Source organism: Balearica regulorum, chromosome 3 (assembly GCF_011004875.1).
Source record: "Balearica regulorum gibbericeps isolate bBalReg1 chromosome 3, bBalReg1.pri, whole genome shotgun sequence".
In the NCBI taxonomy this organism is placed as follows: domain Eukaryota; kingdom Metazoa; phylum Chordata; class Aves; order Gruiformes; family Gruidae; genus Balearica; species Balearica regulorum.
In genome coordinates this window covers 29,434,664-29,452,631 of record NC_046186.1, presented here as the reverse complement: position 1 = coordinate 29,452,631, position 17,968 = coordinate 29,434,664, and positions in this window count along the sequence as shown.

Below are 17,968 nucleotides of genomic sequence, written 5' to 3'. Positions count from 1 at the left end.
TGGGAAATATAGTCTGGCCAGGAAGCTTCATAAGAGACAAAGGGTGGTAATAGCTTCTAGACCACAAGGCTCCTGAATCCATAGTCAGAATTCAGTACGTAGCAAAGAACACTTTTACAGTCATCATAAAGTGAATTGTCATGTTTCAGTGTTTTTAATTTAAAAACAATTTTTCTATGGAACATGCAGATTTTGCAGAAACTGTGTTTGCTATGAAAATCTGCTTTAACAAAATTCCTCCCTCATACGTATGCATAGACTTCAGCTATGTCTGATCAAGGGGATGGGAGCATTCCCTGGGAGGACCCACAGCCCAGGGTGGGGTGCTGCTGGTGTGCAAAGGGACCATATTCTGGCCCAGGTGCCAGAGACGGCTGCGGGGAGCTGAGGCATTCCCAGGTTTCAACTGGGTAAGGATCTAGATAGGGTCAGCATGTGCTTTCAGACCTGCTCACTGGAAAGTGTTCCACAGCTTAAACGGCCAGAAAGCACCACTTGGTGACTTGGCCATGAATTGCAAATTTGGTAGGCAAATTACCTTTGCACACCAGCAACAGCAGAAGACTTTATAGAGAAGGCACACTGATCAGAGATAGGCTGAGAAGATTAATTTACACGACAATAAAAAAGTTCAGAAACAGTCATTTCAGTGACTCCAATTTTTTTACCTTCATGTAGAACTAAATATATTTATTTTTTTCCATGAAAAAGAACCACTTTTCTGCAGAATGCTTTAGTAATTTTATCTTGTATGCTTCAAAATCGACAGGCAAAATTGTTAGGCAGGTGAATTTCAGAGGGCCAGTCATGAAGAAGTGGTAGGTTAATACAGAAAGGATTTTAGTTTTTCAAGCACATAGAAGCATTTTGGGGAAGGAAGAACTAACCAGAAGATCCTCCTTGATACCTCTGAAACTAGACTGTGGACGTGGAGTTTGGCAAGCTTTTGAGGGATTATTTGAAAAGTCCAAAAGATCCTTCAAATCATGTGGAAATCCTTCTTCAAATGGAAATCCTGCCTTAGAAAAGAAAAAGGAAAGAGCATGGATGATGAAATGTTTGCTTTATATGTAAGAGGATGCACTGAGAAATGTAAAGAAAACATTACATTATGATAGATGATCCATTTTTCATGTGTATTTCCAGCACCAATAACTGGGGGTTTTTGTGGATTTTTTTGTTTGTTTGTTTGTTTGTTTTAGGTGATTAAATTATGCCTGTGTTGAGTGACAGAAGACATCATAATGAGAACACATAATATGGCCTGTATTTCCCTCTTACATCCTTGGCAGCAGTTAGTCTGTATTGATAAAAAGAAAAGACTGGACTTGAAAATTAAAAACTGAGTTCAAGACCTTCATTATGAGAAAGTGAAGATTAAAAGGACAGTAGCTTTGATTACAGTATTATGTCTCTGTAAATTAATGTTAAGTGTCTGAAGCTTCATTAGGCACAAAAATGCCAAAGATGGAGGCATTTACATAATGTTATTTTGGTCACTAAAACCTAGCAATATGTTTTATTCTCATAGAAAATTAATTTCTAACAATGCTTCTTGCTTTGTGGCAGTTTTGCAATGGCTGCACCAACTCATGCAACAAAATGAGAACAAGTATGCTAGTAATTTTTTTTTTTTTTTAGTATCTTCTACAAGCAGTATCTATATTCCTGCAACCTAGATTCACTTACACATGACATTAAGACTTCAAAGCAGGACTGCAGGAAGCAACAGTAGTCTGAAAGCAACAAAGGTCAGTACGTTTTTGTGCTGTGCTGTTTTTTCCTCATTTTTATTAGAAACAGTTGTGTGAAAGTTGTACTCCTGGCACTCATTTCTCTCCCATGTGAAATTATCATAAACATGTGTGTGAAAATAGTATTTTCCATGACAGCTTACTGAAATGTCACATATACTTTTATGATGTCCATGGGAAAAAAAAAAATAATTATACTGTAGCATTATGGTAGGTAGTAACTAGTTAGTAGTAGCTAACAGATGTTTTATTGCTCTTCAAAAATGAAAATCATTACATGAATGCAAAAAAGTGGTGGCATTATGAATAATTATCAAAGAATAAAAATCCTGTTTCATGCAAATGTTTATTTGCATAAAAATAAAAATGAGAGATATAATTAAAAAAAAAGCCTTGTAACTACATCATAAAAAGAGAATGCTTTTCTCAAGAAATGTTTCCACGAAGCAACAGGGTTTCTCTGAAATAGCCATATTCAATGCACAGTAGTGGATTTGAATCAGATAAACAAAACAATTACTAATTTTAATTTTTTGAACAGATTAGTTAGAGGTGCCTCTTGTGTGCAGTGGGTTCCCTGTTCCATAAACTAATGCAGCAATGAGATAGTATAGGCAATCTGCATCAAGCCACTTCTGATAAAACTCCTGGTTTTAGTGGGGTAAAGGCATTTCAGTAGCATGAAGGGCTTTTGGAAAGGAGGACTCCCATAGGAATCCACAGCATTGCCTTTTAAATTTTGATATCACAGCAATTTATTAGCTCCAGGCACAGGATGTCTGGTGCAAGCCATAACAAAGTCTCAGGGCTGTACAGTGAAAAATCTGTTTTCCTAAATATTCATAAAATAATTTTATATAAAGGCCCATCAGCCAAATGTTTGTATCATAATAAAGCTTTGTAAGTCTCAAATGTTTCCCATGTTCCATGGTAGCATCGAATCTCCTTGACTGATTAAATAGGGGTTGTTAACCTGTGAACCTGAGGAAGCTTTGTTTTTCATCATGTTCCCGGAGTATTTGGTTTCTTTTATGTTCTCACTTTAGGCTTAGTTATGAGACTGAAAAGAGGAGCCAAAATGAAGAACATCTGCCCGAAGGCAGCCAAGCACAGACTGCGGGCAAACCCAGAAAAGCAGGCTGAAGATATGGACAGACCAGAATAGAAGCAGCCATGACAGATGAGTCACCTAGTTCAATACAGAGTAAACATGAGACCGAGACCATATTAGCTATCCATAGATTAAAACAGAACAAATAAACCCCTTCAGAACAATGCAAAAAAGCTTTCGTGTCTGGTCAGTGGTGTGTTGGTAAAGATGCTTTTAAACAGGTCTTAAACATAAACAGCAAGTATCAAAGCTTCTTAAATTGCCAAAAAGCAAACATAATGTGTTTTCAATCCTTAGAGTATTGAAAGGATTGGGACAGGGACAGAAACAGTTTTCTTCAAGGGGGTTCATCCTGTCCCTAGAACTTCATTATAAACAAAAGAGCTGAAACAGGCTGAGTGAACAAAACTAGAAACAGTTTCTTCTCTGAAAATCCAAATGCAAGTTAAAGTACATTGCGGAGAGAATTTTGTATCATTTGTTCTCTGCTCTCCTGCCATTGCCTAGTAACACTTTCAAACAGTGCTGGCTATGCTTGGAAGCAGAATTAGTAGGAGGATTGACTTTCTTCCCTCAAAGAAAATATTGGCTTTTTGGTGAAAAATTGGATGCTGAAGGTCTGAGCCTGACCTCATCAATTTTCAGCCTCAAACGTTTATGTTTAAAACCGGTTTTGTTTTGTTTGTTTGCTTGTCTGGTTTTACGTGGACTGCTACTTTCAAGCCTTCTGGGAACTGCAGCTCAATTGCTCATATCCCATTTTCTTTCATGATTTTCAGTGAACATGCAACATCTCACATGAAAAATGATCACATTTTAGTGTTTACTAGAAACAATTTTCTTCTGGAAACAAACCAACCAAACACTGAAACTTTTCACAAGGCAATGCAGGTTGGAGTTCAAGCTTGTGATGCATGAAAAGCAGACTACCTCTGCTAGCCACTTGCAAAGCTGTGACAAAGGACACACAAAATTTACCTGACTTTGATGTTACTAGTTCATATAAACTCACATATATTAAAAAAATATGCCAAAAATATAATTTAGGATGAAGTGTCAAGCTGCTCAGAAGCTAGGGATCTCTACACTTACAGCTGCCTCCAAAACCCTAATTTAGCTACCATGGGAATCCATTTTCTGCATTAAATATAAGAGGCAAAAAAGGGGAAGAATAGGATGTGATTACATAATTAAAGACAGCATTGAAATGTAATTGCACGTGGGAACAGAATAAAGATTGACAGAAAATTATTTATCTGATGTTTCCTAACTTCCAGTGTCAGAACTGAGTTCCTCAGCCTGCATTCCCCACCGGATGGTCACACGCCAGCTGTGGTGCCACATTTCTGTGGCTGTGTTAAGGTAGTGTGGTGCCAAGCTGACATATTCAAGCACTCGTCTGTGCTTTTTAAATTGAGCAGACTGAAGTGACTAATGTGGCTCCTAGCGCGACTGCTAAAATCACTCTCCAGCATCCGGACTGAAGGTGACCAATATCTACGTTGCTAACAGCACAAGCAGAGCTTGCGTAGGAGCAGCAGCACCTAAAAAAGTAAATTACAGCAAAAGAACTGGCAACTTCAGTAATATTCTTTTTCCATATTAGTTTTGAAGTTAATTCCTTAGCTGTTTGATGAGTGGAACAACTTCTCTTACATGACAGTGTAAGAATCTCCGTCATCAGATTTCGCCACTCAGTTGTTTTTCACATCACTGATGTCAAAATTTGACAGATCTGACTTTTGGACAAAAAGTCTGTTATTTGTTGTGGGAATGTGAGTCCATGTGATAGTGCTTAGATGCCCTGGTGAAAGAGAAAGAGAAACACAGGGATTCTTCTGTGGGGTGAATTTGTGCTCTACATGGGACTTCTTGATTGAGGATGGGTAGCTGTGGCCTCCTTTCAAAGCATGGGAGAAAGGTTCTTGCTTATTTTAGCATATGCTTTCCATTCCTGTTCCTTGCTCAGATTTGGAGGTCCTCAAGCTCACTGTGTGGTTGTGGTAGCATGGAGTTGGTTGGGTGCTGAAGGCAAACTGGGTGCAGTGTCATCTGCTTCTCATTCTTAGGCATGAAAAAGGCTGAAGCCTGTAAGAGGCTCAGCTCCTTTTCACCAGCATTCAGTGATGCCTCCTACCTTACAATATTTGTGTGTTTAGTTATTTGAATATTGCCAAATATCAAAGATTTGGTGGAAAAGATGGTGTGATAAGAACTTTTCATAGAAGGAGACGCAGTACTGTTTTGTAAGCGCTGTGAAGCCACAACCAGCCCCATGCAGCAGTATCTCATTGTTGAAACAATCACAGGAAGGTTACTGCAATAACTAAAAAAGTTATAAAAAAAAAGAGGAGACCTCAAAAACTACAGTTATTTCTCCTAAATTCTTTTAAAGATGCTCTGGTGCAGCTCTGCAAAGGGCTCCACGACTCTCCGTATGGATGCTGAGTCATTCTGATGTCAAACGCCTGAAGCCTGCAGGAAATTGCAGGTTTGTTGTTGCTGAGTCATAGTGGCCTGTACATCTTGTTAACTTCAGCTGGCACACAAGAAGGACTGATACACATCTCTCACTCCTCACATGGCTGCTTGTTTCTCACGGGTTGGGAAGACTGCAGTCTGCTTTGGAGATATCCTAGAGAATAATGCTAGGAGCACCCCCAGATGATGTTTATTTCCTGGTTGTTTCTTGAGCTCCTAATCAAAATTGAATGTTAGGTGGAGAATAAATGAATATTATATAAAATGGGTCATTAATGACCTTTTAAAATATTCTGGTATTTCTATTAAAAGATCCTTTCCCCTGCTGCAATAACGGAAAGAGAAGAAGCAGGGTCAGAACTCTGTGTGCCTGTTGCACGTGGTGCTAGCAGCACCACTTATTATGCACCACTGAAGGCACCAGTGAAGACAGCCTCCATTCCCATTATATAATACTGGTTTTAGTTGTTTGTACCTTTTTGAAGCACTGAGTTTAAGCCAAAACTTTTCATACCCTGCCTGTGCCCCTGGCAGAATTCCATAATACTTCAGCCAAATAATTCAGCTCCTTCAGTGAATGAGCCTAGGAACAAAGTGCCACTTTGCTCACGTTAGTACTTTAAGGTCTTCTCTTTGAAATGCTCCAGCACCACCTTGCTTTGAAGCAGGGATTTTAAGTTTGGCAGAGGGGTAGCTCTCATGTCAAAAGTAAGCCTTCCATCATGCGTGTGAAAATTGTCCCAAATTTTTTCAAAGTCTTAATAATTATGCCAATTGCAATTCATATAGGTTCAGGAAAAAGTTGTGAGAACGCTGTTACTTTAGGCTTTTTAGATATCTCCTACAGAAACTAAGGATCATTTCAAACTTCATTGTTACTTTAAGCTGTTAATTTACCCTTAGCTGACCAGATGTGTCATGTGTACTTTCCCCACAGAGTAAATATGCTTCAGTCACTGACTTTGGGGGAAGTCGGAAAAACTTCTCATGTCCTGGGTCACTTCTACCCCCTTACTGGCTTTCTGTGCATAGAAGGGGAAGGAACATAGGATAGTGCTTGGCTGAGAAAGGAAATATATGCAGAAAAGGAGATGGGTGCGAGAGAGTCTGTGAGGAAGAAAGAGAAGAATAAGGCACAGTTGCACAATAGAGCCTTAAAATTTCCTGGAGACTGACTGTGGAAAGAGTGGGACCCCATGTTTTAGGATCAGAAATGAGCCTGGGAGAAGAGAACAGGGATGACTGGATAAAGAGACTACAATAAACATGCTGGCAATATAGGCTGGGACCAGGAGAACAAGGAAAGTAGTGTAGTACTTTGAATTACAGATATGGAGAGATAGGTGATGGAAAGAGAGATGTTATAAGGGAAAAAGCAGAGGAATTCTTAAAGAAGAAATAGCAGAAGAGTTGTTGGACAGTATTTGTCTCTGGAGGTTGGAACTCGAGGGAGATGCTCCTTTCTCTCAGCACAAACAAATACCTGTGGAAATGTAAAGAGAAAAGTTAGGATGTTTATCTGCAAGTACAAAGACTGTTATACACTACATATACACCAGGACATTGAGTTGTCTACATAGAAAACTTTGATTCCAGTGTTATTTAACTTATGATTTCCTAACTTTCTGTATTGGGTTTGCATGGCAAGGTTTTGGTCACAGGGGTGCTACAGGGGTGATTTCTCTAAGAAGCTGCTAGAAGCTTCCCCCATGTCCAAGAGAGCCAATGCCAGCTGGCTCCCAAACAGACCTGACACTGGCCAAGGCCGAGACCATCAGCGACAGTGGTAGCACCTCTGGGATAACAGAGTTAAGAAGGGGAACCCCCCCCCCCCCAAAAAAAAAAAAACCAAAACAAGAGCAATTGCAGCCAGAGAGAGAAGTGTGAATATGTGAGAGGAACAACTCTGCAGACACCAAGGTCAGTGCAGAAGGAAGAGGAGGAGGTGCTCCAGGCACCAGAGCAGAGATTCCCCTGCAGCACATGGAGGAGAACATGGTGAGGCAGGCTGTCCCCCTGCAGCCCATGGAGGAAGGATGAGGGGGTGTAGAGATGTGTGGAGGACCCCATGCCGGAGCAGGTGGAGGCACCTGAAGGAGGCTGTGGCCCCGTGGAGAGAGGAGCCCACACCAGAGCAGGTTTGCTGACAGGACTTGTGACCCTGTGGGGGACCCACACTGGAGCAGTTTGCTCCTGAAGGTCTGCACCCCATGGGAGAGACCCACGCTGGAGCAGTTCATGAAGAACTGCAGCCTGTGGGAAGAATTCACGTTGGAGAAGTTCATGGAGGACTGTCTCCTGTGAGAGGGACCTCTCGCTGGAGCAGGGGCAGAGTGTGAGGAGTCCTCCCCCTGAGGAGGAAGGAGCAGCAGAGACAACATGTGATGAACTGACCGTAACCCCCATTCCCCGTCCTCCTGTGCCGCTGGAGGGAAGGAGGTAGAGAAAATCAGGAGTGAAGTTAAGCCCAGGAAGAAGGGAGGGGTGGGCTGAAGTTGTTTTTAAGATTTGGTTTTATTTCTCATTACTCTGTTTTGTTTGGTAATAAATTAGATTAATTTTTCTAAGTTGAGCGTGTTTTGCCCATGACAGTAATTGATGAATTTCTCCCTGTCCTTATCTCGACCCATGAGACTTTCGTTATATTTTCTCTCCCCTGCCCAGCTAAGCAGGGGCGTGATAGAGTGGCTTCGGTGGGCACCTGGCCTCCAGCCAGGGTTGACCCACCACACTGGTCATTCTGTATCTTTATAGATTTTTTTGTCTTCTGTGTAGCTTAATAAAGATTTTTTTCTATTACCCCAACGCTGCAATAAGGATCACAGGGTCAAGAAATTCAGTCAGCATGCTTACATCCTTTGCAAGTAGTTAATTCTTTTTTTTTACCTTCTTGTCAAGGAGGGATTTGTGTATTTTGAATGGTGTTTTCTTTTCCTTCCTTTCTTGTGTGTTTACACTGGAGAAGGCAAGGCAGTGGACGCTCATCTTGCATAGTGAAGTTTGCAATGATCCTTAGTTTCTGTAGGATATATCTAATAAAATTACCTTTTTTTTTTTTTGCGTGAACAAAGATTTATATACACTGCATGAAGTTTAATTGTACTTGAATTGTGTTTATTCTGGGACTTTAACTGATATATTCACATCATTCCATATACAATATCCAACTATTACTTTCATGTGAAAAGCATCAGGAAAATATATTTTTACTAATCAGTATTATTTGTATATTGGTATGTCTTGGGAGAGAGTCAAAGTGGAAGATTTGGTTAGCATGGTGGGTAAATAGTGAGATGATGAGTTTTCTACCTAAAATTCATATTTATAAGTGCAGCCAACATAGGTTGTGACTGATGATCTTGACGACTAGTAACAATGTTTTTACCTAGCTTCTAAGAAACAATTTATGGAAACATATCTAATTTATAAAAGCAATTGCTGCCCTGATATAAAGTGTCAGTTGCACTCATTTTACCCCACTGTTCCTCTCCTGGATCCAGTAAGGAGGAAACCTTCATTCTGCCCAGGTCTCCCAACAACTGTCCCTTGAACGTGCAGATCCTGGGGCAGGGTGTGGCGAGGAGTATTAGGCTCTGGCACTCCTCTGCAAGCAGTTGTCCCTCTTCAGCAGAAGCTTCTTCTCTCTCTCCCACATCTCAGAGAATGAGGATGGTCACAGTGCAAACATGCATCACACTAATGAGGTGCTTAAACACCTGTTCCAGTCTTTGTGTTAATCTTTTTTCTAGGCAGGTGTAGCCTGGCAGCAGCAAAGTCACTGTCTCATTATTACAAGATCACGTTCTTCTTTGCTGTTTTTGTAATGAATTTTACCTTGGGCTCCTACACCTAAGGTCCTTAGGCTTGACTAGATCAGCCTGCTATATGGATCACTGGAGAAAACCTGTCTTCTAAATTACACTGAATCAGTAGCAAAGAAATGGGGATTTGGCACCTCTTCTTGTTCGTGTAAGCAGATAGGGAGTCTTTCTTCATGGATGCTCTTTGGAAGGACTGTCAGGTACTTGCTGAAGATGCAAGCAGGTCTCTACAAAGAGTATTCATTCACTATTAAAAGTAGCTACAGGGTAGAGGGAGTTATTTGTGAGTGGGAGTTTGAACCTCTGGACTGGATCTGGGAAAGCAGAGTTTGCCTATAATACTCAACCTAACCAGCCTGGAGAAGGCAGAAGCATGGTAGGTGTGAACTGGCCTGATAAGGCAGTGAGAAAGATCGGTCAGAAATCACATCTACAGAACTCCTCTCTTTACCAATCTATGCCATTGTTGTTCAACTTGTTAAAAAAGTTTACAGAGGCTCAAGATTTGGTAAATAATGACCTCTGGGCTATGGCACAGGGGGGCGAGTCCCTCAGCATTATCAAAGTTGCAGGAAACAATCTGGCAACTGAATTCTTTCAAAGGCTCATGGCACAGATCGTAGGCATTTCATAGCCTAGAAGATGAAGAGCCATAGGAGGCTAGAATATTTTATAGCCTTCTATGTGCTATACCATCTCTACCTCCTTTTCACCCATTAGACTGTCAGCCTAAATGTAAACCAGTATATGAATACGGCCAGAAACAGCTCTTGGATCCTGAGGTTAACTGGAACTGCATGACTCATGCCCCTATGTCTAATCTCTTGTGCCTTCCAAAATGGGTTTGACATATTTAAGACCTTTATCAGGAATGGTCCCTGGCCTGTGCTAAGCTCTGAACTGTGCCAAGGCATTGCTCAGTGGAATGCCAGCTGGCATGTGGGCATGTACCAAACCCATGTCAGGTGGGAAGTGGTGGGGGGAAGTGTTGTAATAGTCCACTATTGGCAAGGAAGAGTGATGGGCCACAAGTGCACTATTAGAGAACCTCCCAAACTGATTTCATTATACACCTTCAGTTCATTCATCTGTTGTGCGCATGGATGTTTCCACACCATTGTCTGGAGGTCTATCAGGGTATGAATGATCCTCACAGGTTTGATTAAAAGAACAGTAATGATAATATATAAATCTATTTGTGCAGCCTTGACCCAGTGGTATTTCAATGGATAGAGGAGAAATGCTAAGTATGTGCATTGTAAGGCAGCAGAGGCAGCACACTTAACTTCACTCTGTCCAGCTCCTTTCCTATTATAGATAATGAGTATTTAATTCAGTAGTTCAACCTCGAGGATGTTTGCTTCAAGTATGACAAATGATAAATGGCATTTGTAGAATCCACTGATATTACCTGACTCAACTAACTGCACAAAATTGCAGCACGATGATGATAAACATTCACTATATTCTCTGCTGCAGTATGTGCTGCTGTACATATGAAATACTTTTAACTCATATGGTTGGTTTTTATAGCCAAGCCTCTTTTCTACAGATGCAGATACAGTCCCAGTAACAGTATACTACAGAAAAATCCTCTGATTCTTTTCTCCTCCTTCTAGATATGGACAGTATTATTACCTCATTAAGTGCGTAAGATATGCAGAGGTGTGGGGGAGTAAATCTGCTTTCCAGGACTACTGTGGTTTGCTCTATTGAAAACATATCCAGATTACTTGTAACTTTTATAAATGCTGTATGTTAGGCAGCTACGTGTTTCCATTCTCCAGTTGACTTATTAGGTGCTGAAAATCCCATTACATCTGCTCCGTAAAGACCCTTACAGATAGTAGGAAGGAACTCAGAAAGGCATTTTAAAGTGAACTGGTAACCATTGCTGTCTAAAAGTATTTTCAGCAAGATTTTGCTGCATTCTTTGAAAACACTAACATTAATACCAATGCAGTTTCCCTGAGAGCAATAGAAATAGTATACTCTGTTCTTTTGCAATATTTTCTAACGTTTGTTGCTGGTATTTAGGCAAGTATTTTAAATAAATAAATCAGTCATCCTTAATTGAGCTCTGAAGTAGCAGTGTGAGCAAGAAAACAGAGTGACTGTGTCTTGTAATCAGTCCAGTCTTACCTGGGACTGAAATATTATGATGCATTTAATAATAATTGCATGGCCATTGCATGATGTCATCCCAAGACACAGTTAAGGCTAGGTATTTAGGGCTTTCCATACCTTAACATGCTTTATACCTAAATCATTTATCTTGAATCATAGCTTCAAATTATCATAGTTTTTTTAATCTGGTCATTTAACATTACTGGGTCAAATCTTAAAGCTTATGAAAAGCTCTCCCACTAGCATCAGTTGTAATAGGATTCAGAGGTTGTTTTTACCTGGTATTGAAAATTGCACATTGGGTCCTCGGGAGATTTTCAAACAAACTTTGTTACCTAACTCCCATTTAAGTCACAGGGTGTTTGGGTCAGCCGTTTCTGTGAGCATTGATAAATGGCATCAGCTTGCACTGGGGGGAAATTTCGTATCAGAGGATCATCAGCAATAAGAGCAATAAGAAGTGGGGATGACAATTTCAAATAGCATCTATTTGCCTTTACAAATTTGACTGTAACTCCTTAGGCCATGAAAGAGAGGTTACTTAAACCAATTGCATGAGCTGCTAGGGTGTTAAACTAGAGATGGAGTAATGAAATAAAAAGTCACATCCCTTATGAGTTCCTGAAATATTTACAGTTCCCATCCATCTGTTCCTAGCTGTCTGATTGTATTTATTTTTCCGAGTTTGGCAAAACCAAACCCTGAGCTTTCAAGTACAGCTCTTCCAAGAGTTCTCCTCGAGACCAGGAACACCAGTGTCATGCATCTTGTAAGAATTTCTTTCTAGTGAGATTTTCAACTGTGATGGAAGACTAACAACATGGAAATACAGCCAGCTGGAACATCGTTACCAAAGTACTGAAGTACATTAGAGGGAAAACATTTTGCAGAAATTTGTTGAAGAATATAAAAAGTTTTCTTCAGAGGCAGGAAACCTTCTTACATATTACCATTGGTTTTGGGGTACCACCTAGAGGCACTGGATATCCATGCCTAAGTCCGTGCCTTGCCTCACATGTAGGTGATTTGAGAAGAACTGATCTTAATTGAAGTCGGTTGCTGTCACCACTTACCCCCACCTTCATTCCTTTTCTAAAAGTGTTTTAAAAGGTCTGACTTCATTTTAACACAGGGAGAAAATGGAATTGGCAACCTCAGTCAACCTTTTTTGAGAAATTCCTCAATTAATAACTGAAGAATGTAAGGGTCTTGGCAAATTATCATAACCCAGCTAAATAAGTTGAATCATAAGTGGGTTTTAGCTATTATTTTTCTGGGAACAGAACCCGTTCAGAGATGGTGAGTACATTGCAGGTTTAATAATAAGCCTATTACAACACAAGGTTTACTAGTAAATCCCTTGGCGTTTCTACTTTCCTGCTAGCTATTCCTTGCAGCTTTTCTTCAGTAATGGAGATTTCTTTTATGCTGAAACTAAGTACTTTTTCTTGTCTAAATAATGCAAGATGTTCCTATTGGTTGCAAATGAAGTACCTACTGTATCAAGGTATTTCATACTCGATTTCAGAACAAAAGTTTTACAGCTTTTTGATGTAAACTATAAATCTGTGAGTATGGTGCCACCTAATGTAAATAAAGAACATGACAACTCTTTTCCGTTTATTTGATATTGTTAAATTACAAGTTGGGATTGAAAGGTTAGGAATTTAGCATTCTTTTATCCTTTCTGCCTAATTATCTGGAAGGCTATTCTGCCAGAGATTTCCATGGAATGACTGAAAATGTCTTATTCCTACAAAATTCACATCTATTCTGGTCTTTTTTCATCGATATGTTTTGAAGAATTTTAAGTTTTTAAAACATAAAACACAGAAAATGTTTGACTAAAAATCTCGGAGGTTTAACTGCATGCAGCTCTCTTGGCTTCAGTCGGATTCATCCATCACCTGAGAACATTTTCAAACACCGTTGGAGGGGGAGACAGAAGAATTTAATAGATACTCTGCCCGCTGAGAAGAAACAAAGGAAAATGACTCAGAGAAAGCCTAACAGAGTAACAGCTCTCTTGTGTCCTTCTTAACTATGCCTTTTCTACCTGAATTGCTGCAGACTTAGCCAAGATCGTGTCCAGTGACTGGTGTCCACGTTTGCGTGTGCGTAGTGCTGCTGTCATTTGCACCAATGGAGTCGACTCAGATTTTGAGCGTGTGTATGTGGTTTGCAGCAATTTACCTCTTCTGCATTGCTGTAAGTTCAGGTATTTTGGTCTCAGCTCTGGTTGAACATGGTCAGAAATGTATTTTAAAGAATCTTTTCCATAAGAGGAGCAGGGATTTTAAAGTTGTATAAAGGCAAGGACAGATTAGGTAGGTACCCTACCTTGAAGAAAGACGTTATGGAGACCTATTTTCAGGTGCTCTATTTCTTAGGCCGGTTTTGGATAATTGGTATGGAAACTATGGATCTGACATAAGCTGAGATGTTTGACACAGTGCTTTACAAGATGTAGTGCCCTTGACTTTCAGCTTGTGTAAATGTGATATGTAATTCTTCACCTTTTTCCATGTAATCAAGCAAGCTCATTGAATCATAGTGGCGTGGGTGAGGCTGAGTGTCTGTATCAGGGTGTTTTTTGGAACTTGTTTCTAAAATTACGTTAAGGATTCCTGATTAAAAAACATCCCAAGCATAGTTATGAATAAATAAAGGATAAACATCGTGTCTGTGGATGCACATTTTAATTAACTAGAAAGTCACATCTTCTCTTCACTGATCCTCTTGCTCTTTTTCTCCCCAGGCGCATATGTGGTGATTGTACAGAGCTGAATAATGTTTTAATCACACAACTTTCATTAAAGCTATCAAAAACATGCAGTTAATTCCCTGAGCTCAACCTTGAAAACATAAAGGTTACTGTTTGTCCCTGTATCTAAGAGCATGAGCACTTTTAACCGACTTAAGAAGAACCATTGCTTCACGTGGTAAAAATCCCCTTTATATGCATAGAATCATACTGAATGTTCAACATGATAATTTTTGGGGTCTTTTGAGTGCCTTTTTATAGAAACATGAAGATGGATGAAAAAGTACAATATTCAGATGACTGGAAATAGGACTTAGAAGAATCAAAAATTCAGTTGTTAGCTAGCAGATAAAAGGGGTATCCTATCATCTATACTACAAGTCATTAGATGAGAGGGGTTTTGAGACAGCTATGACCTTTTTATGTTATTCATTGACCCCACTAGTATGCATTGTAAGTAGCTTTTTCCTTCACACAAAAAGAATTAGCATTTTTATTGCTTAACCAGCCAATTTGTCTGGGGTTTATATTTTGCTTAACATACTTGTATCATTCCATAATTCTGCTAACCCAGGTACAACAGAGATGGCTGTTGTGCCAGGCTATAAAATCTTACAGAAGAATTTCTTTCCACATACAACACAGACCATGTCTTCTTCTCAGTCTCTGTCACCTTGATTGGTTTGGGTCAGAAGACTTCACTTGCAGTTGAAGAGTATGACTCCCAATAGTTTCCCAATTCAGTATAGTTTTATTGTTCTCCTCTTCCGCCTAAGTCATCTTTCTAGATGAATTAATATTCCACCCTCCCTATATAACCTTTGAGAGGCTTACAATGCTCCTTTTTGGGTATATCTGTCTGTGGGACAAGAATGCCCTTCAGACTGCTCTAGTCCTTGTTGCTGGCTGTGTCCTGACTCCGTGTCAGGACAAGAAGTGGGTGTATGTCACTCTCCATTTGACCTTGCTTTTCTTGAAGAGAAACTCAGGGGCGTGTGCAGAAAAGGAGCTAAAGCAATGGCATGGTAAGTAGTCAGGTCTACATTATCTAGGCCAGATCAGTGTGGATCAGACTGGAGTGGACTAAATAGTGTCAACCGAGCCAGTGAATTCAGTGAGGCAGACCCATTAATATCAGTGGCAAGCTGTGCATGACTGAATCTAGACACCACAAAATAAAAGTCATAACTAAAGCTAGTTTAGCATAGGCTTTGACCAGAAAAAAAAAAAAAAAAAAAGAAAAATCAAGACCAAAAAACCTCTTCCCCCAAACCATCAAACTCTTGAAGAAACTATTTCCTCTGGCACTGGCTTGTTTACAAGGCTTCCTTGAAAATATGAGATAGAAATATATTTTTTAAAAGAAAGCAGAGATTCTTAAATTTTCTTGCGCAGGGGAACTGGGGGTCCAAGAAAATACAAAAGTGATTGTGACATTTGTCATAATATTATTGAGTGCTGGTAATAATATGTCTTTACACTGTTTCCTATGGGAATTCAGGAAAACATGACAATTGCTTGACATCATTGATTCTTTATAAGCAAATAAGAACCATATTCTGATTTCAGTGATCCCTAGAAAAAACTAGATTTTGCAGGTTAATTTTGGTTAAACTGATATAACTAAGCTTACATTTTTAGAGCTGTGATCAGTTTGTGCCTGTATACTTATGACTGGTTTAGTTTTCTTGTCCTAATTGGGACAAGACTATATATGTTTGAAGACTATGTAGGTCTAAGTACAACTAAGCCTATGTGGTGGGTTGACCCTGGCTGAGGGCCAGGTGCCCACCAGAGCCGCTCTATCACTCCCCTCATTCACTAGACGGGGGAGAAAAAGTGCAACGAAAAGCTTGTGGGTCGAGATGAGGACAGGGAGAGATCACTCACTAATTATCGTCACGAGCAAAACAGACTGAACTTAGAGAGGGAATTCATCTTATTTATTACTAAGCAAAACAGAGTAGAGGAATGAGAAATAAAACCAAATCTTAAAACACCTCCCCCCACCCCTCCCATCTTCCCGGGCTCAACTTCACTCCCGGCTTAAACCTCCGCCCGCCCTCAGCGGCACAGGGGGACGGGGAGTGGGGGTTACGGTCAGTTCATCACACGGTGTTTCTGCCGTTTCTTCATCCTCAGGGGGAGGACTCCTCTCATCGTTCCCCTGCTCCAGCATGGAGTCCCTCTCACAGGAGACAGTCCTTCACGAACTTCTCCAACGTGAGTCTCTCCCACGGGCTACAGTCCTTCACAGACTGCTCCAGCATGGTCCCTTCCATGGGGTGCAGACCTTCAGGAGCAAACTGCTCCAGCGTGGGTCCCCCACAGGGTCACAAGTCCTGCCAGCAAACCTGCTCTGGCGTGGGCTCCTCTCTCCACGGGGCCACAGGTCCTGCCAGGAGCTTGCTCCAGCGTGGGCTTCCCACGGGGTCACAGCCTCCTTCAGGTGCCTCCACCTACTCCGGCGTGGGGTCCTCCACAGGCTGCTGGTGGAATCTCTATACCCCCTCATCCTCCCTCCATGGGCTGCAGGGGGATCTCTGCTCTGGCGCCTGGAGCACCTCCTCCCCCTCCTTCTGCACTGACCTTGGTCTCTGCAGAGTTTCTTACATCTTCTCACTCCTCTCTCTGGCTGCAAAAGCGCTCCCTAACTGTTTTTTCTCTCTCTTAAATATGTTATCACAGCAGCGCTGATTGGCTTGGCCTTGGCCAGCAGCGGGTCCGTCTTGGAGCCAGCTGGCATTGGCTCTGTCAGACACAGGGGAAGCTTCTAGCAGCTTCTCACAGAAGCCACCCCTGTAGCACCCCACCCCCCCACTACCAAAACCTTGCCATGCAAACCCAACACAGCCTAGAATGACTTTTTGATTTTCCCGTGCTTCTCGACCAGAGTTTATGTGAACTGGAAGAGAAATAAAATACTGAACTGGTTTTTTTGGAGCGTAGTTACTAATGTCATTGCAATAATTTCAGTGAAATCCTGTAGATACCACTGTGTTCCCACTAGTGCAACTGAGATCACAGTGTAATCCCCTTGGACTGAAAGAACATCATCCAAAGGGAAAGGACTCCATACCATCTATTCTATTCTAATAGAATTCAAAACCTGCCTGGCACAAAAGCTAGATAGAAAATAACTTCAACATAAAATATATTATTTTTACCAAGGCAAAGATTAAACCTGGTGCTCCCTCTGTCTAGAAGAGTCTCTCACTAGTGATGTATAGAATTAAGCTTATATGTCTTTTCATCTGACCCAAAGATTTTGTAGTCAGTTTACATCAAATGGAACAATTTTAACAAGGAAGATTAAGTGCCTTTATGACCTATTCCTTTGGCAACAGCAGCTGTTGGCCTGATGAATAGAATAGAATAGAATAGAATAGAATAGAATAGAAGTGAACTGTTTCAGTTGGAAGGGACCTACAACAATCATCTAGTTCAACCACCTGCCCAATTCAGGCCTGACCAAAAGTTAAAACATATTATTACAGTCATTATCCAAATGTGTCTTAAACACTGTAAGGCTTGGGGCATCAACACCTCTCTAGGAAACCTATTCCAGTGTTTGACCACCCTTTTGGCAAAGAAATGCTTCCTAATGTCAAGTCCGAACCTCCTCTGATGAAACTTTGAAGCATTCGAATATAATTGTTAAGGGAATTGGTGTTGCGCTGGTTTTGACTGGGATAGAGTCAATTTTCTTCATAGTAGCTAGCATGGGGCTACATTTTGGATTTGTGCTGAAGACACCGTTGTTAACACAGGGATGTTTTCGTTATTGCTGAGCAGTGCTTACACAGAGCCAAGGCCTTTTCCTCTTCTCACACCACCCCACCAATGAGGAGGCTGGGAGTGCACGAGGAGTTGGGAGGGGACACAGCTGGGACAGCTGACCCCAAGTGAT